The sequence below is a fragment of the Muntiacus reevesi genome, chromosome 16 (assembly GCF_963930625.1).
Source record: "Muntiacus reevesi chromosome 16, mMunRee1.1, whole genome shotgun sequence".
In the NCBI taxonomy this organism is placed as follows: domain Eukaryota; kingdom Metazoa; phylum Chordata; class Mammalia; order Artiodactyla; family Cervidae; genus Muntiacus; species Muntiacus reevesi.
The window spans coordinates 13,828,073-13,854,116 of record NC_089264.1 but is presented as its reverse complement, the minus strand read 5'-3'; the positions used below and the strand labels follow the sequence as shown (position 1 = coordinate 13,854,116).

Genomic DNA, 26,044 nt, shown 5'->3' with positions numbered 1-26,044 from the left:
TCCACATTAGATATCTACTGTGCTTGGGTTTTGGAGCTTTTTACTTTTGGATTTTTTTGCTGTTGTTTTTTATTTTTTCCCTGTCCAGCATCTGTTCCTCTCTGAAAACAAACTTCAATTTGCCTTTGGGAAGCAATGCCTCCTTTTCTTCTCCCATGTAGCTCATGTGTGTTTAGTCCAGGTCCTCACATAGGCACCACCCAATGCTAAGGGTGAACATGTGCTCTGGGCTTTATATCCCTTTCCTCTGGTGAGTGGGTAAGGACGTTCATTTGGTTTAAACCAACAAGCAGCAAGCTCAGACTTCTGCTAGGTGGATTGAAAAGAAAACATTGTCTTACCTCTGGGAGTGGTGATCAGCTAGGATGGAAGGCTCCATCTTGCTCCATAAGAGGTGCCTGAAAAATTAAGTCCATAAAAAAAAAGAAAACTAAGAGAAAGAAAACACAGGTATGGACAAAGACAGATTCTTGATTAATTACTTGGTTGAAAATGAGTATAACCGTTGGATTTGTCATCTGTGTGAACCAACATAGTCCCCCTTTTTACTTAACCAGGGTTTGTTTCAAGTTTCTGCCACTTGTAACCAATTCAGTAGACTGTTCTAACGTTAAATCCCCTCACAAGTAAAGGCTCTACAAACTAAAGTCTTCTCTGACTCATTTCTCATTTAAGAGATTGTTGGGAATTCCCTGGCAGTCCAGAGTTTAGGACTCTGTGCATGCTCTCACTGCCTAGGGCCCAGGTTTAATCCCTGTTTGGCAAACTAAGGTTCCGCAGGCTGTGCCAACGCTGTGCTATACTTAGTTGCTCAGTTGTGTCTGACTCTTCTGCAGCCCCCAGGTTCCTCTGTCCATGGAATTCTCCAGGCAAGAATACTGGAATGGGTTGCCATTTCCTCCTCCAGGGATCCTCCTGACCCAAGGATTGAACCCATGTCTCTTGTGTCTTCTGCATTGGCAGGCAGATTCTTTCCCACTCGCGCTCCCTGGAAAGCCTTATTCTAGATATATATTAAAGAATCAATAAACTTTGGTTGATTAAATTAATAAAATGAAGAGATCATGGAAAGCAGCATCAAAAAGTATGAGGTCTCTACCAAGAAATCCAAGTTGGGACCTTGAAAAGCATATGAAATTGCTGTGGCATTTTAATAAGTTGATGGGATGTGTACTGTATTAGCTGAGAGAGGTTGCCTAAGCTCGTAGAATTCATCAGGAACAGTTTCATGGAGGTTGTTGAATAAGAAACTAATGTTGGTCACCTATAAGATCAAGATTTAGATAATATAAAGAAATAGTATAATTTTTTTTTAAAGACTGCAACTACAAATGTTGTGGAACCAAATGAGTCAGCCTGCTTGTTGTGCAGCAAAGCCAATCTTCTGACATCAGGTTGGGGTGAAGGAAAACTTGGGATCTATTGCAGGACCAAGCAAAGAGAATGGGCAGCTCATGCTCAAAAGACCAAAACTCCTGAATGACTTCTAGGGAAAAGTAGAAGGGAGAGGATCACAGCAGGTGTGATCAGTTCTTATACAATTCTCTGGTGATGGTGAGGTAACACGGTGATGTCTTGGAATCTCAGTCATCAACCTTCTAGTTCCCACCTATCTGGGATCTGTGTGCTGGTGGTCAGCATGCAGTCAACTTCTTCCACCTGGTGATTTGAGCATCTGCAAAACAACTGAAGGATGTGACTCAGGATAATATCTCCAGCCCTTGAGGAGGAACTAAAAGTGCTTGACCTTGCTTTATGGTTAAACTATTATTATTTTGCTTGAGCGCTTTACTTTGTTTCTACATTTTCTCAATTCTCTGGTTAAATCTGCTCTTTGGAATGTGGGGAAGGCTAGTGTTGCAGGAAGGAGGATACCTTCTAGGGTTCAAGAATGGGCTCTTGCCTAACACTTGGAAATGAACTGTCTGAGGAGACACACATGTTGACAAAGCAAGGGGCTTTATTGGGAAGGGGTGCCTGGTGGGAGGGCAGCAGGTAAGGGAACTCAGGAGACACTCTGCCACATGGCCTGCAGCCTCAGGTTTTATGGTAACACAGTTACTTTCTGAGTTGTCTCTGGCCAATCATTCTGACCCAGGTTCCTATTTGCTCATGAGCGCGTTGCTCAGCCGAAGTGGAGTCCAGCATGAAGGACTCTGGGAGGTTGGTAGGACATGTGGACTGATGTCTCCTCTTTCCTTTTGACCTTTCTTGAATTATTCTGGTTGGGAGTAGCTTGTTAGTTCCACATTCTTTGAGAGGACCTCCTTTTGCAAGATAACTTGTATAAATGGCTATTATCTTTCCTGGTCAGGCAGCCAGTTCAGTCAATATTTCCCCTAACACTCTGATCATATTAATACATTAATAAGATGTGGAAATTGAATTCAAACATACTCAATCTGATTACAGAATCTGAATTTGTTACTATAATATATAAACTACAGGCCTTCTTACTCTTTATACCTGCAGCTGTGGTTGTGTTCCCTTTTCCTTTCTTAAAGTCACTTATTTATAGTCTTATTCTTCATGTCTTGATAAATCTTACTGGATGTTTGTCAACATTAGTAGCTTTGTCAAGCATCTACATTTTCCTTTTTGTTATCCTTTTCATCATATATTATTGTTGTTCTTGTTCGGTTGTAAGTCATGTCTGAATCTTTGCAACTCCATAGTCTACACTATACCAGGCCTCCCTGTCCTTCGCTATCTCCCACAGTTTGCTCAAATTCATGTCTACTGAGTCAGTGATGCCATCCAATCATCTCATCTTCTGCCACCCCCTTCTCCTTTTGCCTTCAAACTTTCCCAGCATTAGGGTCTTTCACAATGAGTCAGCTCTTCGCATCATGTGGCCAACGTATTGGAGCTTCAGCTACAACATCAGTCCTTCCAATGAATATTCAGAGTTGATTTCCTTTAGGATTGGTTGGTTTGATCTCTTTGCAGTCCAAGGGACTCTCAAGAGTCTTCTTGAGCACCACAGTTTGAAAGTATCAATTGTATATTAGTTTTCATTTTTTTTTTTTACTAATTTGTTTCATCTTTATAATTTCTTTCTCAATTTTTTGGGGTGAGGTGGTTCTGTCGTTTTTCTGTTCTCAAGTTTTCAAGATAATTCCTTAAAGTTAAGATAGGACATTAAGGCTTTCTCTCTTTCATGATATATATGTCTTTTCTAAATACTTCATCTGTGTGCCATAAGTTTTAAAATGTAGAGCATTTGTTACTATTCCATTCTAAAAATGTTTTATTTCCAATATGAGTATTCTTTCATCTATTTTGTTGTTATTCAGTTGCTAAGTCATGTCCGACTCTTTGTGACTCCATGAACTGCAGCCTGTCAGGCTTCCCTGTCCTTCACTATCTCCCTGAGTCTGCACAATCTGATGTCCATTGAACCAGTGATGCCATCCAACCATTTCATCTTCTCTCACCCCCTTCTCTTGTGCTCAATCTTTCAAATGATTTTAAAACATATTTCTAAGTTTTTAAATATGGCTTGTTTCTACTTGGCTTTGTTTATGTTTTTTGTTGTTATTGTTGTTTAATTTTAACTTAATTGCTTTCTGTTTAGAGAATAAGATTGCCATGTTGTTGAGTCTTACTTAACAGCCTATGATGTGTTCAAAATTTAGTCAGTTCAGTCAGCCAGTTCAGTTCAGTCACTCAGTTGTGCCTGACTCTTTGCAACCCCATGGACTACAGCACACCAGACTTCCCTATCCATCACCAACTCCCAGAGCTTATCAAACTCATGTCCATAGAGTCCGTAATGAAATCCAACCATCTCATCCTCTGTCATCCCCTTCTCCTCCTGCCTTCAATCTTTCCCAGCATCTGGGTCTTCTCCAATGAGTCATTCTTCACATCAGGTGGCCAAAGTATTGGAGTTACAGCTCAGCAACAGTCCTTCCAATGAATATTAAGGACTGATTTCCTTTAGAATCAACTGGTTTGATCTCCTTGCAGTCCAAGGGCCTCTCAAGAGTCTTTCTCCAACACCATAATTCAAAAGCATCAATTCTTCGGCACTCAGCTTTCTTGATAGACCAACTCTCAACATCCATACATGACTACTGGAAAAACCATAAGCTGGGCTAGATGGACATTTGCTGGCAAATTAATGTCTCTGCTTTTTAATATGCTGTCTAGGTTGATCATAGCTTTTTTTCCCAAGGAGCAAGCATCTTTTAATTTCATGGCTACAGTCACTATTTGCAGTGATTTTGGAGCCCCCAAAAAAGTCTGCCATTGTTTCCATTGTTTCCCCATCTACTTGCATGAAGTGATGGAACCAGATGCCATGATCTTAGTTTTCTGAATATTGAGTTTTAAACCAACTTTTTGACTCTCCTCTTTCACTGTCATCAAGAGGTTCTTTAGTTCTTCTTCACTTTCTGCCATAAGGGTGCTGTTATCTGCATATCTGAGGTTATTGATATTTCTCCCGGCAATCTTGATTCCAGCTCATGCTTCATCCAGCCCAGCATTTCTCATGATGTACTCTGCATATAAGTTAAATAAGCAAGGTGAGAATATACAGCCTTGACATACATACTCCTTTCCTGATTTAGAACCAGTATGTTGTTCCATGTCCAGTTCTGACTGTTGCTTCTTGACCTGCATACAGATTTCTCAGGAGGTAGGTGCAGCATCATCTTTTAGGATTTGAAATTGCTCAACTGGAATTCCATTACCTCCACTAGCTTTGTTCATAGTGATGCTTCCTAAGGCCCACTTGACTTCACATTCCAGGATGTCTGTCTCTAGGTGAGTGATCATACCAACATGGTTATCTGGGTCATGAAGATCTTTTTTGTATAGCTCTTCTGTGTATTCTTGCCACCTCTTCTTAATATCTTCTGCTTCTGTTAGGTCCCTACCATTTCTGTCCTTTATTGTGCTCATCTTTGAATGAAACGGTTCTCTGGTATCTCTAATTTTCTTGAAGAGCTCTTTAGTCTTTCCCATTCTATTATTTTCCTCTATTTCTTTGCATTGATCACTGAGGAAGGCTTTCTTATCTCTCCTTGCTCTTCTTTGGAACTCTGCATTCAGATGGGTATATCTTTCCCTTTATCCTTTGTCTTTCGTTTCCTTTCTTTTCTCAGCTATTTGTAAGGCCTCCTCAGACAACCATTTTGCCCTGCATTTTTTTTTTCCTTGGGGATAGTCTTGATCACTGCCTCATGTACAATGTCACGAACCTCCATCCATAGTTCTTCAGGCACTCTATCAGATCTAATCCCTTGAATCTATTTGTCACTTCCATTGTATAATCATAAGGAATTTGATTTAGGTCATACCTGGGTGGTCTAGTGGTTTTCCCTACTTTCTTCAATTTTAGTCTAAATTTGGCAATAAGGAGTTCATGATCTGAGGCACAGTCAGCTCCCAGTCTTGTTTTTGCTGACTGTATAGAGCTTCTCCATCTTTGGCTGCAAAGAATATAATCAATCTGATTTTAAGTATTGACCATCTGGTGATGTCCATGTGTAGAGTCTTCTCTTGTGTTGTTGGAAGAGGGTGTTTGCTATGACCAGTGCATTTGAACATAATATATGCTTTGCAGTTATTGAATGAAAATTTCTATGTGACTTACTCTAAGTTAGCTGTGTTAATTAAAGCTTATATAGCATTTTTAATTTATTTAACACTTGTGTCCTCACCGTGTCCTACTCTGTGACCCCATGGACTGTAGCACACCAGGCTGCTCTGTCCATGTGATTTCCCAGGCAAGAATACTGGAGTGGGTTGCCACTTTCCAACCCAATGATCAAGCCCGTGTCTCTTGTGTCTCTTGTATTGGCAGGCAGATTCTTTACCACTGCCCCACCTGGGAAGTTCTTCTATAGTGTTACTGGTATTTTTGTCTGATAGATCTGTTTTTGTTTTTTTGTGTTTTTTTAAGGTTCAGCAGGAGATATCTCAAATATACCTCCCACCGCTTACCTTGTACATTTCAATAAAAGTAAACAACTATTTACATCTGGCATTTTTACTTTGCCTTTCCTCAACTGAGATGTTACTTTTCCTACGACTGAGTTTCTCAGTTCTACTCGTTCAAATCTATACTTAGGTGTTATCTCCAACTTAAGGCTTTTTCTAACCCTTCTAGACAGAAAAAATTCCTTCCCATAACACTTTATATGTCATCTCATTTTGCATAGTTATTTAGAGATGTTTTTTCCCACTTGTAAGACTGCAAAGTGTTACGGATAGGGGCTATGTTTAATGAACTTCCCTATTATCTGAAGGGCAAACAGTAAGTTCTTAAGAAATACTCATTGTTGAAATCAGAAAAGAAATGGATGGATACATAAATGGTTTAACTTAATGATAATACGACAAAACCCCCAAATCCAATAGAGATGCTAAGGAAACACTAATACCATGGTTTGCTCCTACACACGATTCTTTTAGATTCTTTGAAACCATAACTCCAAATTCAGTATTTTACAAAAACCTATGACTTTCAATTCAGAGCTACTGACTGAAGCTTCACCAACAATTGAGTTTTCCAGTTAGTAGACCCTCTATTTTTTTCACAGTTAAGTGCACTCTTCCCAGCTGTTATTCCTGATTCTGCCATCATTTCTGCCAAAAACAACATCTTTCACCAGGCCCCTGCTCCTCAGCTGTGCCACTCCAAAACAATGTTTGCTCCTCATTAAAAACCTGCAAAGCCAACTGAGAGTCAATCCACCACAAAAGTAGCCCAAACCAAACTGCAGAGGAGAGACAGTCAAATCCAACCTCTGTTACTCACACCACTAAGGGGCTGTGCTGCATTTTACACAGGCTGGGAGCACTGCAGAAGCCCTGCCAGGAGGCCATGATGGCCATCAAGCCATGTGGTCAGGAGACCATATTCTGCTGCTGTTACTAGGTCATTGCGAAGTAAATAAGCCACAATTAATGGGTTGCAGCTTATGAAGAACATTGCAACTGAAGAGGCACTTGTACCACCTAACCCATGTAAATTGGACCCATGGTTCTGGTCTATCTCCAAGGAATAAGATAGGTTTTATAACCAGATGGGGCTCTAAACAAAGAGATTGGCCATGGATACTGGGTTGCTGGCCCTCACGGTAGTCTGCTGTGATACTGAAAGATCCAGGAGGAGAAGTTAAAGCAACCTAGATCATTTGAGAAGTGTGAATGATTTGATATATTTAGAGTCCCAGGCAAACATGTGAATTTTGTGATTCTGCATCTCTTTCACCCATATTCTAGAGATCTGGCTAAATCTGATGCTTTTTCATGCTCGGGGCTCTGAACTACCAGCTATTAAAAAAAAGTATTAGCAACGTCAAAATGCATTTTAAAACACCTCTGCTTTTAGGATACATTTCCTTAACAATATGCATTTCTTTAATCATATGATTCACCCTATGATTTTTGGCAATGCTCAGAAATTATCAGTCCCTTCACGGTTTGAATTCTATAGAAATTCCAAAGTACCTCATTTATTCCTCTGCTAGACACAACCGATCTGACCTTCTCTACTAAAAACACAAGAGAATAAGTCAGAGATTTCCCTTCTTACAAAATACTTCAACCATGAGAAATTTGCAAAGATCTTATGTGTAGTTAAATAGCAAAGACATAAGAAATTCAATTGTAACATTATGAGATTAGACATTGCATTGGAGAAAAAAAAACTGAATGAAACCAAGCAAGTAAGAAATCTTTTGTTATAACAGACATCTAAACTTTTAAATTATATTTTAGAGTAGAAAAGTAACTGGGGAACATTCACTAAAATCTAGTACATGGACAATGTTCTCAAAGACAGTTAAGAGCCACCCAAAGGATGCTCAGACTGCTAAGTATCAAGATCATTTTATGCAACTGATCAAATGACCCTGAATATGCCAGATTGACTGGTAGTGTGAGAATGGAAATGGGAGATAGGGAAACACTGTACATATCAGGTCAGTCTGGATCATTAGCCCTCAGAAGATGCCCAGAACTGCTAAGCTGTCATTTTAGAACAACATCTTTCCATTCACAACCTCCTATAAAAAGATTGGCAAGAGAGGACAACTTTCCAGAGTAAAAAGTAAAGATAAAAGTAAATTTCAAATGAATATGTACACAGAGATAAATACAGGAGAGAACAGAGAGGAAGCATTAAAAAAACAGATATAACTCAAAAATAATATATTCTAGACTAGGTTGCAGGTAATGTTTGATGAGTGCATTTCCTACAAGAGAGTAACTACTTCTTCCAGGGCATATAGAGTATAAAAGGCTTGAATATGCACACAAGCATGCATGCTAAAACCAGTGGATGTTTAAAAGCCTGATTTAAGAGATTGGAAACAGAGGTAAGGTGGCTAAAAGAATTTTATCCATTTGTATAAGTAACATATTTATAATTGTAAAAACATATCTGCAGATGGTAATTTCTGAAGTAATTTACAAATGCTATTGGCATATTTCTATGTTTATATGACTACTTCATTGTTAAATAAATAATACTAAATATATATGTAATAAATAATATATAAGTAAAATTTATATTTTCCCTTCATAATACATCTATACTCGTATAAAATTATAACTTATCTTCATGAGATTTGTCTTTGACCTGTGACTGTTGCAATATATATTTATATATAAATGCATACACAGATATTTATATAATATATACAAACAGAATTATTTAAATTACTTTCTTGTATGATACTGTAAATTATAATACTAGGGAAACTAATTTTAATTGAATTACTTATACCTATAATATGTGTATGTTTATATAAAGGTACATTTAAAATAAGTTCAAGTAATATATTGATCACATAGAATAAGTTATATAATAAATTATAAAACCCATCATTACCATTCATCTACTATGCTAACAAAACAGAACAATCTAAATATTCCTTAATGACAATGCTAACTTGGTTAAGAACAACCTTCCCAAAATAAATGAGTAACTATATTTAGCAAGATTTGGAAACTACATTTCAATGTTTTCTTCTACCCACAGAGAGATTATTAGCAATTCTTTATTGTAGAAGATAAATCAAGCAAAACATTTATTAATATGAGGAATTAATATTTTTGCTTTATTATTTTGTAACAAGCAAAAATAAAATAAATATTTAAGATCATTGTCTATATTTTATCTTTATTTTATTGTTACCTTTATTATCATTTCACTGTTAATAGATATAATTGCAAATTCAATTGAGCTAAAATTCCTAGTTAATTAAAAAGACCTTGAGAATTTGTTAAACCAATGAGGAAAAAAAAGGAGAAAGGATGGAAGTCGCTGCCCTTCTCAAATGAAAATGAATTATGTAAACATAGATTACACAGTGTGGGGGAAATATACAAAAGATATCTCTGACTTTTCTCAGCTCACTGGGTCTGCATCTCTTCCATCATCAGCTGTGTGCACAGAGCACCTTACAAATCATAATATGATAACAGACTCAATGTCAGTTATGATTCATAATTGCATGTTTTACTTTAGTTTGATACCCCTTCTAAGTCATATGTGTGTGTGTTTATATTGGCATATGCATTGCAAATATACATTACTTGTATATATATTATATGTGAGAGAAAGCTAGTTAGTTGTATCACTCAGAACATTGGGGGAAATGTGTGTGTGTGTGTGTGTGTGTGTTCGCATGTGTGTGCCATTTGGAAGGATAGCACATGGGAGAGCAAAGCTTCTGATTTAATCTCTATGGTGAAAGGCTTTTTTTTAAGTTAATAAACTTGAGATTTTAGAACATTTTAGATTTACAGAAAAATTGAGCAGGTAGAACCCCTTGTGCAGAGCAGAGGGGGTTTATGGAAAAGGCTTTTGTTGGATAATTCTTTGCATGGAAAAATCACACCTAGCACCTTAGTCTGATGCCAGGTGTCATGGATAACAGAAATAAGAATTTTTGACAGCTGTTGTAATCCCATATTTCTACACACACACATACATACATGTGTGTTTGCTTACTTAAGGAAGAAAGAAGTGAACATGAATCTGAACCAGGTCTACCATCTGCAAGTCACTAGTGAGGAGCAGAATGCTTTCATCGGTCATTATGGGTCAGATCTCAATGATTAAAAACCCCAGAGCTTCTCAAGGGTATAATTTCCTGGTTCTCCACCTGCACACTTCCCCATGGGCCTCATCACCCTTGACTCTAACCAAATTCTGGAAAAGCTAGTTAATTCTAATTGAGAAGCAGAGCTTAACACTACATGCAAAAGGAAATTAGTTATCATGATAATCAGGTAAAATTAGCACAGGATTTTGCCAAAAATACCAGAAGAAAATGTTTCCTTGACTCTGACTTATATCATCTATTACTAACTGGATGCAAAAATAATTTTGTAATATGGTTTTTAAAAAAGAAATATTTTCTTGAGGTTTCACATCAGATATCATCATTGGACCAACAGCCACATTTTGATGGCCTGAGAAGCTCAATTCCTCTTTTGAATGCTTTGGGGTCAATAAAACCCCAAATGATTTGGGCCAATCACATATCCGCTAGTTATTTAAACCCTTGAGCATTTCAAAGAGAATTTAATCTATATGATCCGATTCATTACACTTTACTCATCAAAGAAGTGTCAGAGTTACTCGATGTTATAAAAGACTTTATATAAAAATGCTTCAATATATATTTTTCAAAAAGAGAATATCATTTCAAAATTAAGCTATTTCCCTCTACTTCTAAATTTTAACAATTAGTTCGAAGCCAGAATATTTCTAATTTTAAAGACATTGAATTTTCATGGAAGCCTTCTCTCTTTCCCAGTCACAGTCAGATCACAGAGCTTTCTCTCTTGGTGTCTGCGATTCCAAGATGCCTCCATAATTACAAACAGTGCACTGTAGTTGTTCTGAGACAAAACAGCCCTCTATGCTTAAGGAACTGATAAAACAATGGGTTGAAATGATCTTCCTAGACTTAGTATTTTCCCTTCTATGAACAGTGCTAACATTAGAAACAAATGGGATACAATGTGGTGATGCCAAAATTTCAAAAACAAATATGGATAAAGAGCTAAAACTCTTGCTCAAAACCAATCTGGAAAGAAATATCGGGAGTTGATTTCTATGTAAGATACTAGCATAGGGCTATCTTTTGTTGTTGTTGTCTTATTATACAGACTATTGTGTTCTTTTGTCTATTTATCTACATTTATAACATGAAATGATAAACATAAGGCTGCAGTTTTTTTAAAAAAAGTTTGGGACAGGATCTAATTGGAAAATATTTTATTTGATGATTATTTGAGAGCTCCAATTTTTACATACTTGAGGTTACATAATATCTTGTGATATACTGACCATTGTATGGGACATATAGAGAAAAAAATTGAAAAAAAAGAAATATTCTGGAGTCCTTGATACAACCCAAATCCTGTCTGAGGGTCTTCCCTGTGGCCTCATTCAGTAAAGAATCTGCCTGCAACGCAAGAGACCCAAGTTTGATCCTTGGGTTGGGAAGATCCCTTGGAATAGAAATGGCAACCCACTCTACTAGCCTGCCTGGGAGAGCCTGGCAGGCTACAGTTATGGGGTCGAAAAGAGTCAGACATGATTATGAGGCTAGTACTTTCACTTTCAAATCCTGTCTGAGTCTTCTTTGATTAACCTTTCTCTGCCCACCACAACTAGGTTGATCTGTCTTAACACTGTCTTCCTTATGCTCCCACAACTCTCTCGTGTTTTCAACCTTAGACTCAAAATCTTCGACTGGTTTTCAGTCCCTGCGTTTTCTGACTCCAGTGGACTCATTCAGTACGTTTATGCCTTAACATTTAGGCAGGTTCCTTTTGAAAGTGGAGAACATTGTGATCACCCCTACATCTCTGTGTTTGCTGAATCTTCTCTTATCATGACTCTCTCACCATTTCTTACACACATTCGTCTCCTAAGTATGTATTAAGGTACACATCAAGTTGTATTCTTTCTAGAAATTGTATTTTCTGATCACACAGACCTCTCCCTTCTAAGAGCCACTATGGCACTCAGCATCCATACCCAAGAATTTAACATTTGACTTTGTGTTAGTTGCTTTACCCATAAATTCCAAACTGATTGCATGCTTCTTGAGGTCTACAACAATGTGCACATTATCCATCAAAACCCTAGCAGATAATACACAAGCAAGAAACATTTACTGTAAGATTAATTGATTAGTGATTAAAATAGTAGAGAATTTTAGAAATAATTTTGCAAAGTCTAGCTCTTAAATTTCACACTTGTGAACCAAAATTAGCAAAGTACCCCCTCTCAAAGATATTGATTACATCACTAGTTACTTCATTTGTTATATATACATTAGGTTTATGGATGCAAAGAATAATGATCAAAATATTTTTAAAACTCAAAGCAAACTGATTTGTGGCTAATGTTTAGACTTAGATATGATTCAAAATGATATTCAAAGTTTCTCCTGAATCTGGCCCCATCTTTCCCTTTTAACTTCATGCACCATTTCAATGTAAGCAAATGTTTTGTTTTGTTTGTTTTTTAACTCTTGTCTTCTCACTGCTTCTTGAGCTCAAGCCTACTGTTTCCTCATTTTGAATATCCTGAATATACATTTGTTCAAGTTCAGATTAACAGTTCTTTTCTATCCCCCTCTAGCCTCTTTCTGGCTATTGATCTTCTCTTTTCTTTAATTTCTAGAGAAATTTTTAAATAAACTACCATTTCAGAATTAATTTCCTGCCTGCTTTTTGGTTTATGTTTCAAACATACATCTATTTTCTCCACATCTAGGATATAAGCAGGTATAAGGAACATATATTAGCTCTTTAATTAAATAATTTGCTCCTTAATATGGGCACAATAGGCTGAATAACTTCTTTTGAATGATAAACTGATAATTTTATATGTTTTACTAACTTTCATAAAAGTAACATTATATATGAGACATTAAAGATTTATATTCCAAGAAGTTGCTAATTATTCTTTTTTTTTTTTTTTTTGGCAAAGTAATGTCTCTGTTTTTTATTTTTTTCTCTTTTCTTTTTTTTTAAATTTATTTTTATTAGTTGGAGGCTAATTATTTTACAATATTGTAGTGGGTTTTGCCATACATTGACATGAATCAGTCATGGAGTTACATGTATTCCCCAACCCGATCCCCCCTCCCACCTCCCTCTCTACCCGATTCCTCTGGGTCATCCCAGTGAACCAGGCCCAAGCACTTGTCTCATGCATCCAACCTGGGCTGGCAATCTGTTTCATACTTCATAACATACATGTTTCGATGCTGTTCTCTAGAAACATCCCACCCTCACCTTCTACCACAGAGTCCAAAAGTCTGTTCTGTACATCTGTCTCTTTTTCTCTTTTGCATATAGGGTTATCAATACCATCTTTCCAAATTCCATATATATGTGTTAGTATGCTGTAATGTTCTTTATCTTTCTGGCTTACTTCACTCTGTATAATGGGCTCCAGTTTCATCCATCTCATTAGAATTGATTCAAATGAATTCTTTTTAACGGCTGAGTAATATTCCATGCTGTATATGTACCACAGCTTCCTTATCCATTCGTCTCCTGATGGGCACCTAGGTTGCTTCCATGTCCTGGCTATTATAAACAGTGCTGCGATGAACATTGGGGTGCACGTGTCTCTTTCAGATCTGGTTTCCTCGGTGTGTATGCCCAGAAGTGGGATTGCTGGGTCATATGGCAGTTCTATTTTCAGTTTTTTAAGAAATCTCCACACTGTTCTCCATAGTGGCTGTACTAGTTTGCATTCCCACCAATAGTGTAAGAGGGTTCCCTTTTCTCTACACCCTCTCCAGCATTTATTGCTTGTAGACTTTTAGATAGCAGCCATCCTGACTGGTGTGTAATAGTACCTCATTGTGGTTTTGATTTGCATTTCTCTGATAATGAGTAATGTTGAGCATCTTTCCATGTGTTTGTTAGCCATCTGTATGTCTTCTTTGGAGAAATGTCTGTTTAGTTCTTTGGCCCATTTTTTGATTGGGTCATTTATTTTTCTGGAATTGAGCTTCAGGAGTTGCTTGTATATTTTTGAGATTAATCCTTTGTCTGTTGCTTTGTTTGCTACTATTTTCTCTCAATCTGAGGGCTGTCTTTTCACCTTGCTTATAGTTTCCTTTGTCGTTCAAAAGCTTTTAAGTTTCATTAGGTCCCATTTGTTTATTTTTGCTTTTATTTCCAATATTCTGGGAGGTGGGTCATAGAGGATCCGGCTGTGATTCATGTTGGAGAGTGTTTTGCCTATGTTCTCCTCTAGGAGTTTTATAGTTTCTGGTCTTACATTTAGATCTTTAATCCATTTTAAGTTTATTTTTGCGTATGGTGTTAGAAAGTGTTCTAGTTTCATTCTTTAACAAGTGGTTAACCAGTTTTCCCAGCACCACTTGTTAAAGAGGTTGTCTTTTTTCCAATGTATATCCTTGCCTCCTTTGTCAAAGATAAGGTGTCCATAGGTTCGTGGATTTATCTCTGGGCTTTCTATTCTGTTCCATTGATCTATATTTCTGTCTTTGTGCCAGTACCATACTGTCTTGATGACTGTGGCTTTGTAGTATAGTCTGAAGTCAGGCAGGTTGATTCCTCCAGTTCCATTCTTCTTTCTCAAGATTACTTTGGCTATTCGAGGTTTTTTTGTATTTCCATACAAATTGTGAAATTATTTGTTCTAGTTCTGTGAAAAATACTGTTGAAACTCTCGTTGTTTGCATATGACATGATTCTTTACATAGAAAACCCTAAAGACTCTACCAGAAAATTACTAGAGCTAATCAACGAATATAGTAATGTTGCAGGATATAAAATTAACACACAGAAATCTCTTGCATTCCTATACACTAACAATGAGAAAACAGAAAGAGATATTAAGGAAATAATACCATTCCCCATTGCAACAAAAAGAATAAAATACTTAGGAATATATCTACCTAAAGAAACAAAAGACCCATACATAGAAAACTATAAAATACTGATTAAAGAAATCAAAGAGGACACAAACAGATGGAGAAACATACCATGTTCATGGATTGGAAGAATCAATATTGTCAAAATGTCTATACTACCCAAAGCAATCTATAGATTCAACGCAATCCCTATCAAGCTAATTAATCTTAATGACTACATGTTCACCATATTCACGCACTCTTCTACCTTTTGTGGATTAACTAATGTAACTGTCATAACTCTTAAAATAGGCATTAGTATCTCAGTTTTGGGGCTCCCCAGATAGCACTAGTAGTAAAGAACCTGCCTGCCAGTATAGGAAACATAAGAGAGGCAAGTTTGACCCCTGGGTTGGGAAGATCCCCTGGAGGAGGAAATGACAACCCACTCCAGTATTCTTGCCTGGAGAATCCCATGGACAGAATTCCATTGGGTGGGGTATGGTCCATTGGGTCACAAACGGTTGGACAAGACTGAGCGACTTAGCCTGCACACATGCATCTAGTTTTACAGACAAGAAAACTAAAGCTCCTCTACAGGCAGCTTCTGATGGCAGGATGTCTCACAGGAAGTTCTCTGCTCCCAGGCACGGGTCCCTGGGCTTCCTGCCTCGGAAGCGCAGCAGCCGGCTCCGCGGGAAGGTGAAGCGCTTCCCCAAGGATGACTTTTCCAAGCCCGTGCACCTCACCGCCTTCCTCGGCTACAAGGCTGGCATGACCCACATTGTGAGGGAGGTCGATAGGCCAGGGTCCAAGGTGAACAAGAGGGAAGTTGTGGAGGCTGTGACCATCGTGGAGACTCCGCCCATGGTGACTGTGGGCATCGTGGGCTACGTGGAAACACCCCAAGGCCTCTGGACCTTTAAGACCATCTTTGCTGAGCATATCAGTGACAAGTACAAAAGGCACTTCTACAAGAACTGGCATAAATCTAAGAAGAAGGCCTTCCCCAAATACTGCAAGAAGTGGCAGGACGTCGATGGCAAGAAGCAACTGGAGAGGGACTTCAGCAGCATGAAGAAGTACTGTCAGGTCATCCGTGTCATTGCCCACACCCAGATGCGCCTGCTTCCTCTGCTCCAGAAGAAGGCCCATCTCATGGAGAGCCAGGTGAACGGAGGCACTGTGGCTGAAAAACTGGACTGGGCCCGCGAGAGGCTTGAGCAGCAGGTCCCTGTGAACCAAGTTCTTGGCCAGGATGAGATGACTGATGTCATTGGGGTGACTAAGGGCAAAGGCTACAGAGGGGTCGCGAGCCATTGGCACACCAAGAAGCTGCCCCATAAGACCCACCGAGGGCTGCGCAGGGTTGCCTGAATTGGGGCATGGCATCCTGCCCGGGTGGCCTTCTCTGCGACTCGGGCTGGGCAGGAAGGCTACCGTCACCGCACTGAGATCAACAAGGAGATCTACAAGATCAGTCAGGGCTACCTCATCAAGGACGGCAAACTGATCAAGAACAATGCCTCTACTGATCACGATCTGTCTGACAAGAGCATCAACCCTCTGGGTGGCTTTGTCCACTACGGTCAGGTGACCAATGACCTTGTCATGCTCAAAGGCTGTGTGGTGGGAACCAAGAAGCGAGTGTTCACTCTGTGCAAGTCCTTGCTGGTGCAGACCAAAAGGCAGGCCCTGGAGAAGACTGACCTCAAATTTATTGACACCACCTCCAAATTTGGTCATGGTTGCTTCCAGACTGTGGAGGAGAGGAAAGCCTTCATGGGACCACTTAAGAAGGACCGAATTGCCAAGGAAGACGGGGCCTAATAGAACAGATTGTACAGCTGGTAGAATCTCAATAAAATCATTTTCCAGTGGAAAATAAAAAGAAAACTAAAGCTAACAGGACCTAAATAATCTGCTCCAAATCCCACAAAACTAGAGCTCAATATAGTATCAACAAATACAGACTCAACATCTGTCATCTACCAGGAATTCTAATAGGTGACTTACTTTTCTAAGTCATATTCTCCAGTAGACATTATCACATTATATTCATGGACCAAAAAACTGACATTGACAAAAAATAACTGATCATTGGTCATGGACACTTTTAAAAAGTCATACCACAAAAATCCTCTCATATAAGGTCAACAAATGCTCTTATTAGTATACCTCTGATATGATGGTGGTTTAGTCACTAAGTCATATCCGACTCTTTGTGACCCCATGGCCTGTAGCCTGCCAAGTTCCTCTGTCCATGGAACGTTGACAGTATTATCCTTTTATCTGTTTTGTTTGAGAGTCAAAGTCATATTTATGATTCTTGGTATATTTAACTCTATAAAACCAGTTGAAATTAAAATCCTCTAAGGGCGGCAGGGCAGGATAATCTAGTAGGCTGACATGGCACATGCTTTGGACCTCTAGGAAACAAGGGTTTCTGAAGATATTTTGAAGTGTGTTATTTCTGAAAAATAGCTATGGAGTAGGTATAGTGAAAAAAATGTATTGGACATTCTTATAATTAGTCTATGTTTTAGTATTTGTGAACTTGGCATTTGGCGCCTCGATTCTTTAATCTTCCCTATACCTACTCTCTGCCCTGTGACTTTTCAGATTCTCCCATGAAGCAGTAGAGTATATTTTCCTTCTTCTTGGTTTCAGGTTGGCCCACAAGTCTTGCTCAGATCAACAGAACAGCACAGAATTGATGATATGCCAGTTCTGATCCTAGGCTTTGAGAGTCTTCCCATACTTCACTTCTCTTTCCAAGACCCCTGCCATCAACTTATAAAGAAAATGACTGGACTAAAGTAGTGAGAGAAACACGAAGAGTCTAGCTAACCTGCTCACATGGAAACCAGTCTAGAGCATCTGAGGCCCAGCAGAGCCTCTAAGCACTTGAGGAAAGTCAGCTGAAATTAGGGCACAGAGCTGTGTTGGGCTTGGATCAATTGATCTCAGCTGTTCAGATAAACATCTAAATACATGTTGAATACTGTAGATCGTTAGAGTTTGCAGTAGTTTGCTACACAGCATTATTATAGTTAATACTGTCACTATTATTGGAATTAATAAATTGGGTGTGGATACAGCACTGTTAATATTTCATGGGTTGCAGCTGTATACATTTTTTAGGAGAAAGAATATAATGGTGTAGGGTAATAGCATTAATTTTTTATTGAGGTGAAACTATTGATAATAACTAAATTTATATTTTCAGAAATTAAGGTACAAGCATACTTTCTTAAATTATTTAAATAGCCAACAAAGGAGAAAAGCTAGAAATTGTTAAACATATTTTTGTTTATGGAAAAGACAAAATGTGAAAGACTTTTACTTTTCACTATTTAAACATTTATATTTGTAACTTTGTTATCATGTCTGTTTACTGTTATAATAATTATCATAACTGATGCTTTAGGTTGGTAAATGAGATTAATCACCATTGTAAAATCAGAAGACGTCTTTAAAACATGCTGTGTGTGTGTGTTTGTTGGTTTTGGTTTATCCTGAGGAACAAAAGAGAACTATTTTTCTGAGACTTAGTCGACAAAATTAGAAAAGAGAGTGAAAGATTAGAAAGAAAATTAGAAAGAAAAAGAAAAAGTAGAAAGAGGTAAGGATGCATGTATGTGAGAGGGGTTATTCCAAGTGTCCTCTATCTTTCTATAGCCTTTAGCTTAGATTTCTTTTTCTTATGAAGGCTCTTGCCTTCTCAAATCTGGGTTTATCATCTTAAGTATTTCAGAGTGGCAGTTCTGCTTCTTTACTTGTCTTTATGTGTCTAAACTACTATATCTATGACGAAAGGGACACGTTTTTATTGCTGTATCTCCAACATTAAGTATAATTCCAGTCCCATTAGGTGGCCCTCAATAAACACAATTTTATATGAAGTAACATAGACTTTCATCTAGAAAAATATTTATTCTCTCATTTGCTAATAAATTTTAACTAATTTTAGATATTTTATTTTAAAGTCATGATGATATTTTCCCCAAAGTGGTCATGTTTTATTATTATCATAAGAGTAAACAGACTTATGGTAACAAAGTTAAAAATATGGATGTCTAAATGACAAAAAGTAAAAATATCTTTTTCACACTCCCAGTCTTTTCTGCAGACAAAACTATGTTTAATGATTTCTAATTTTTTCTTCTTCAATGACTGTTTAAATCATTCAAATAAGTAAGTTTGTACCTTAATTTCTAAAGATATAAATTTCATTATTATTAATAGTTTCACCTCAATAAAAAATTAATGATATTACATCATTATATCCCTTCTCCTAAAATTGTATACAGATAATTTTTTTACTTCTTTAATTTTTTATTTTAGTACACATTACCTTATATAATGTATTTAAACCTTCATTTCTGGATCCACCACTGCAGATATTTCCTGACACCTAGTACATAAGAAATAAATGATAGGTGGCAGCAGGTCTAGATGTGCCATCCATGTTAAAGCAGAAAATCAGAGGCTCTGAGATAAAGGTCCTCAGAAACAAATGGATTCCAATTAGCATCTGCTATAGTTAAGGAGGTCTGTGTTCACAATAATAATGTACAGCTAGATGCTGCTTCTACTCCATGACTTTAGGTAGTGAAGAAATCCCGTTTTAATGGTTGGAAAAGGTAAAATAGAAATTATTTGGGTAGGATGACTCCAGGTATAAACACCTGAGCACCTAATGAAAATATGGAATTATCTGGCGTGCACACTGTCATTGCCCTTCTAGCTCACACTGCAGAGAAGTTTGAAGCTGGCAGTTTCATCCACATACCCGATGCTTCCAATCACTTTTTACTCCCCTGCTCATAATCATGACCAGATATCCTGGAATTACCATTTAAGAAGAACTTCTCCAATAGAGATTAAACCAATCAAAAAGAATAAAATAAATTTGGAAGGAATGGAAACTATGCAGGAATATTTTTAAGATAGTTCTTCTGAAAAAAAAAGCAAAACTATTATTGACACTAGCCAAGAGATAAGACACCAGAGTATATCCAAAAAGCAAAATGGACAACCTCCAAGAAATGTTTAGAGAATAAAAACAGGCTCTTATAAGGTAAAGCACTGTAGAAAGATATTTTAAAATACAGTATATAAACAAAACAATAAATTTTAAAAATTTTATTTTAAAAATAAATAAATAATATAAAGTTAAGGAAATTATCCCAAAACATAGAGCAAAATGACTTAGAGATATTAAAAAAAAAAAAAAAAGGAGAGGAATATAAGAAAACTGGAATGAGATGCAACACCTGAATAGGGGTTGCAAAGTAACCAAAGGCATGTAGAGAGACAGAGTGATGTGACAAAGAAAATTATTAATAAAATATTCTAATACTACAATATTGAAAGACATGTGTTTCTAAAATGGATGGGACCACTTAATCTCTAACACAATATAAGAAAGCAGACCATAGCAAAGCACATCACTATAAAACTGTACAAAAATGCAGACAAGAACTTAACTTCCAGAGAAAAAAGAAAAAAAAAAGCTAGCAAACAAAAAAGCAGGTCTTATTTAAAGGATCAGGAAACCATATGGCTTCTAGACCCTACCCTCACCACCAGGAACTAACAACTATGCAGCAACACTTTGAAAATACAAAAGGAAATTTGTTCCAATCTAGATTCCTAAACACATTCCGAATAGCAATCAAATAGAGGAAGATTAGGATAAAGACATTCTGAGCCTTAAATTATCTTTGAAAGGTCTCACCTTCCTCTCGCTGTAAGCATCAGTGGGATGATACAAAAGTGATGTGGGTATTGATACAAGAGCGATGGTAAACACAGATACAAAACAGGAGGAGTGCTAATGAAAGGGAGTGCTCAGGATGGTTCTGAAGAGGGTAACAAGTCTGATTTCATGGCAAAGCCTCTCACCCTGCTCACATGTGCCAACATTCAAGCACATGGAAGAAAATAGTCCTCATTGCCATTGATAAGATTCATACTGATGATGGCCAATATCTGAGATTAAACAGTGGAGAATAAAGACTGTTGCTAACTTCAAAAAAATAAATAAATAAATAAAAATAAACAAGAGAAAAGAAAGATAACTTGAAATTCAAGGGAGTAAAAAACAATATAACACCATGGGCCAAATATAAGCTAAATTGGGGCTTCCCCAGAGGCTCAAACAGTAAAGAATCTGTCTGCAATGCAGGAGACCTGGATTCAATCCCTAGATTAGGACGACCCCCTGGAGAAGGAAATGAAGACCCACTCCAGTACTCTTGCTGGAGAAGTTCATGGACAGAGGAGCCTGGTGGGCCATAGTCCATGGGGTTGCAAAGAGTCAGATACTACTGAGTCACTAACACTTTCACTTTCAAGATGTCATATGCCTCAGAAATCAATGGGTTACATTTCCAATTCAACGGACAGAGCTAAATAAACTTAATTATGATATAAATAACATTTTTACACTATTATATGTTAAACTTTTTATTTTCCATTATCTGAATCATCTTATAGATTTTTGAAGTAAGGAAAGTGATTCTAGTTATAATAGAAGATCTAATCACAATAAAAGGTCATGCTATGACAGAAAGAGCAGGCAGTGGAAACTAGATGAGGAAGGAACAAAGGAGGAGGACAATTATGAATAATCATATTTATAAGAGAGAAGTTCTAGAGGAGTGTCATTAAATTAAAATAAAATTAATGTTAACCACATGTTCTAATATTTCCAAAATAATAAAATTTCCCCCCAAATTATTTAAATCAATTATAAACAGATCCAACTTTCATGCTCTGAAATTATTTCCACTTATGGAAATTAATAACTTTTGGTTAGCCAGAAAAGTTTTCATAGTTTGATGCCATTGTCAAACAAATTTTTCCAGGGAAATTGGATTTCCTATGTTACATTAAGAATTTCAACTTAAAAATATCCCATATGCTATTTCACAATACCAAGACTACTAACTTAGTCATATGTTCACATATATATTTATTAATATCTACGTGCATGAATATATATGTATGTATATTACTATGTAGTCTCAAAATCAATGAATTGTAGCAGAGAGTAAACAAATACAATATGAAACAAATTAAGATACTGCCACTCAAAGATTACTTTTTAAAATAGGTCAAATCTCATTTTCTATTTTATAATTATAAAGTTTTATAAATGACAATAATTGATATTCGGTAACTTGTCTTGCAGATTAGATAAATTTAAGTAACCAAAGTGTTTATAAAACCATCCTGTGCACCGATGTTCACTTTCCAAGGGCACACATTCCTTTCATGAGGATTCAAGTTTGGAAATTAATCCATGTCATGGGTCATTCCATTAAAACTAATTCTATTCTTTTGTATAAGATCTTTTTGATATGGACCATTTTTGTAAAGTCTTTATTTGTTACAGTACTGCTTCTGTTTTATGTTTTGGTTTTTTGACCTCGAGGCATGTGGGATCTTAGCACCCCAACCAGGGATTGAACCTGCAACTCCTGCACTGAAAATGAAGTCTCAATCATTAGACTGCCAGGGAAGTCCCCAAATTAATTCTAAATCTGGATCTTAAACAGCAATGGTATCATGAAAATGTGACATGAGGATCCCAGGTTTCTGTACTTTGATTTCTAGACTTGAGTAATCTCATCTCCAAAACAAAGCATTGATTAGATAGTCTCCAAAATCTTTTGAAAAATCAAATATCCCATTGCATTTGGTACACTGGGAAGACCCAGAGGAATCGGGTGGAGAGGGAGGTGGGAGGGGGGATCGGGATGGAGAATACGTGTAACTCCATGGCTGATTCATGTCAATGTATGACAAAACCCACTGAAATGTTGTGAAGTAATTAGCCTCCAACTAATTAAAAAAAAAAAAGAATGGAAAGGCAGATCACGTGAATCATCTTTCACAGTCTAAGGAACACAGTTCCTTCTTCAATATTTTCTTTGTTCCCCGTGACCTTAAAGGAACTAAAAAGTAACTTCTCTCTAGGAAAAAAATGACCATCTAATATTAAAAGAACTTGAAACATTATTTGAAATTATAAATTATATGATTTGGACTAATAATAGTTAAGGAACTATATAAGGAAATAACTCCAAATTATACAGATTTCACATATTCTACTTTGTTTTCTAGCAGTCATTCAGTCATTCAAAAACTTGGTTTCTTTTCACTGTATAGGTATTTTTGACTTCAATATTGGCTTAATCACATTTATGAGTATTTATCATCATTCTTTTAGGCAGGTACCTCTCAAGCAGTGTAAACTCCAATAGAGAATTGATAAAAAATAAGGGAATGTTTTATAAAGAAAGCTTCCCTTTTTGCAGAACTTAATCTCAAAAGAGAAATAAAAAGATTTTAAGAGTCACACAACATGTAAACACAATGTTTTCTTCTGATCTCAACTTTAGAGCATGCAGTATTAGGAGAATATACATTTAAATTGCATGATCCCAAGAGAAGATATTTTCAGAAACCATTCAGTAATCTCTTCCTTTCTACACTGTAAACCAAAAAGCCAAGAGTCTAAGAAAATTCCAAGTTTTAAGTACTCTAACTCAATTGAAAAGTTTTGTAGAAATTTTCTTATTTAGAAGTATTTTATCTCACAGAAATTGCTGCAATTGGAATAGGTTTGAAACAAAAAGAAAATTTGCTGGATTGTAATTGGGCTTTACTGAGATAAATTTACATACCATAAAATTTACTTTTTTAAAGTACACAGTTCACTGGTCCTTTTGGATCTAATTGATACTGGTAAATGCTTTTGAACTGTGGTGTTGGAGAAGACTCTTGAGAGTCCCTTGAACTGCAAGAAGATCCAACCAGTCCATCCTAAAGGTGATTAGTCCTGGGTGATCATTGGAAGGACTGATGCTGAAGCTGAAACTCCAACACTTTGGCCACCTCATGCGAAGAGTTGACTCATTGGAAAAGACCCTGATGCTGGAGGGATTGGGGGCAGGAGGAGAAGGGGACAACAGAGGATGAAGTGGCTGGATGGCATCACTGATTCGATGGGCGTGAGTTTGAGTAAACTCCAGGAGATTATGATGGACAGGTAGGCCTGGTGTGCTGCGGTTCATGGGGTCGCAAAGAGTCAGACAAGACTAAATGACTGAACTGAACTGAAACCAAACTACTGTACTCTGATTTTAAAATGTATAAATATAAACAGAAACAAAAATGATAAAAAAAAAAAACCCCTAAGTGAAGAAGATGTATGGTAAGGTGATTCCTAGATAGTGATGAGTTTTATATTCTTGAGGAAATGGATTGTTACAGATAAAAAGGGGTCAAATATCTCAAAGCCATAAAGAAAATAAGAAGATACCTAGGACACAATAGCAAAGACAAATAACTTTATATAAAGAAATATCCCAATTCTGTAAGTTTTAAAAAAATTGAATGAAACACATGTTTATTAACAAGAGCTACCTCTGAGCTCTAAGAACATAAATGGTTTTAGAATTTTTTCTTCCTACTTTTCTATATATTCTACATTCATTTAGTTTTTTTTTAATTACCAAAAATAAACACTATTAAAATTGCACAGTTCTCTTCAATCTTGCATGTGAAAAACAAAACAAAATTTGCTTGGCTTTCTTTGCCCTTCTACTCTCCAATGCCAAATTTTTTAAGAAAATAAGAAAGTTATTCGGTAATCATAGCTTTGCTTTTCTTAGAAGGCTGTTTATGGCTATTGCTACAGTTAGAAAAAAATTCAAACAACACAGCCTTCACCATCTGATGCCATTTTCTGTTTGCAAATTTACCTCCCAATTGTTCTTCCAATGAGTCACTTCTTGACTCTAGTCAATTTTATGATGGTCCTCTGAACAAACCAAATAAACACTTTAATGTAAATATTTGCTCAGGAAGCCTTCCCACTTTCTCTAATTATCCAGGTTCTATCCTCACTTTTGCTTCAGGACCAATTCTCATCCCATCCCTCCTTCTCCGAATAGAACCATATGATATCCTCTCTTCTCTAAATCTTTGTAGCATTTGTTTCTGTAACTCTTATTTTGGCACTAAGTTACATAAAACTTTGCAGTGTTGTTGTTACTGAGAACTCACATTTGATGCAGAAACCCAATTATGGGGACCATGGTGGCAAGTCAGAACACTGAATAAGAAAGTCAATATCCTCCCAAACTAAAGACAAAATTTACTCTAAAGGTTGGGTTGGAGCTCAGCCTACAGTTGGGGAATAAGTAGAGCTGGTTGCCATGAGTATGAAATCTGTTAGAAACCTAGCCGAGGACGCTTCTATCTGCCAAACTTTAAATGGACAAATTCATCTTGATTCTGCAATCTGTAGTTAATATTTCTATTTTTCCCCTTGCCTCACTCCCTGACAACTAAATCTTGAGTAGAGTGATGCATTGACAGAAACAGTTGGAATGGATTCATTTTGAGAAGTATCCTGAGTCTCTTACCATCTTTCCCTAGATCCTGGGATTTCCCCAGATTCCTGCTCTGCCTAAGATAGACTATTTGCTTTTGTTCTGATTCTGTAAGTCATTCATATCTCTTTAATGCATTCCTTTTTGTGAAGGTAATTAGAATTGGACAGACTTTAACCAGTATCACTAAACTCATGTGTAGTCCTAAACTCCAGTGCCAAATATGCTCATTCATATCAGTGGTTGGAACTGTATGCACTATAGCATGTGAGGCTAGAATAAACCACTAATTTCATCAAATACTATTTCTGATTTTGTATGCAAGGAAAGCAGCAACATTAACTTTATGGACCAGTTATTCTTAAATAGTGATATAGTTCTTTCATTATATAAGCCCCTTTTATATCTGTACCTTGGTATTTAAAAACTACTTGGCATGCAGTGAGACACTGATAAATGTGTATTCAATGAGTTTCTTTTAGGAATATTTCACCTGTCTGTTGAATCCAATCATGATTTATGTTTCTGAGAATTTAAGTAATACAGGGGGGCTTTTACTTTAAAAAGTGCCACCCATTCACTGAAGAGCTAAAGGCAGATTATCAAAGCAAAATATAAACCATGTTTATAAAAGAAATGTGTAAGTGAAGTGATGATAATAATTTAAAAAACTAATATCAGAATAGTTAGACTGTCAGTTACATACTTTGATCCCATGTTTCTACGTACTTGCTCTTCTGAAAAGTG

The 26,044-nt window shown here is 36.8% G+C and overlaps 1 long non-coding RNA gene and 1 pseudogene across 1 annotated transcript in view; one reads left to right on the top strand and one right to left on the bottom strand.

Moving 5' to 3' along the window:
* Positions 1 to 379: 379 nt before the first annotated feature.
* Positions 380 to 26,044, bottom strand: part of LOC136148082 (uncharacterized) — a 428,573-nt gene continuing 402,908 nt past the window's right edge. Inside the window, exon 3 of the long non-coding RNA XR_010659435.1 lies at positions 380 to 398. This is a non-coding gene — a long non-coding RNA (uncharacterized lncRNA). The remainder of the gene's footprint in view (positions 399 to 26,044) is intronic.
* On the top strand, positions 15,495 to 16,786 carry LOC136147923 (large ribosomal subunit protein uL3-like; annotated as a pseudogene).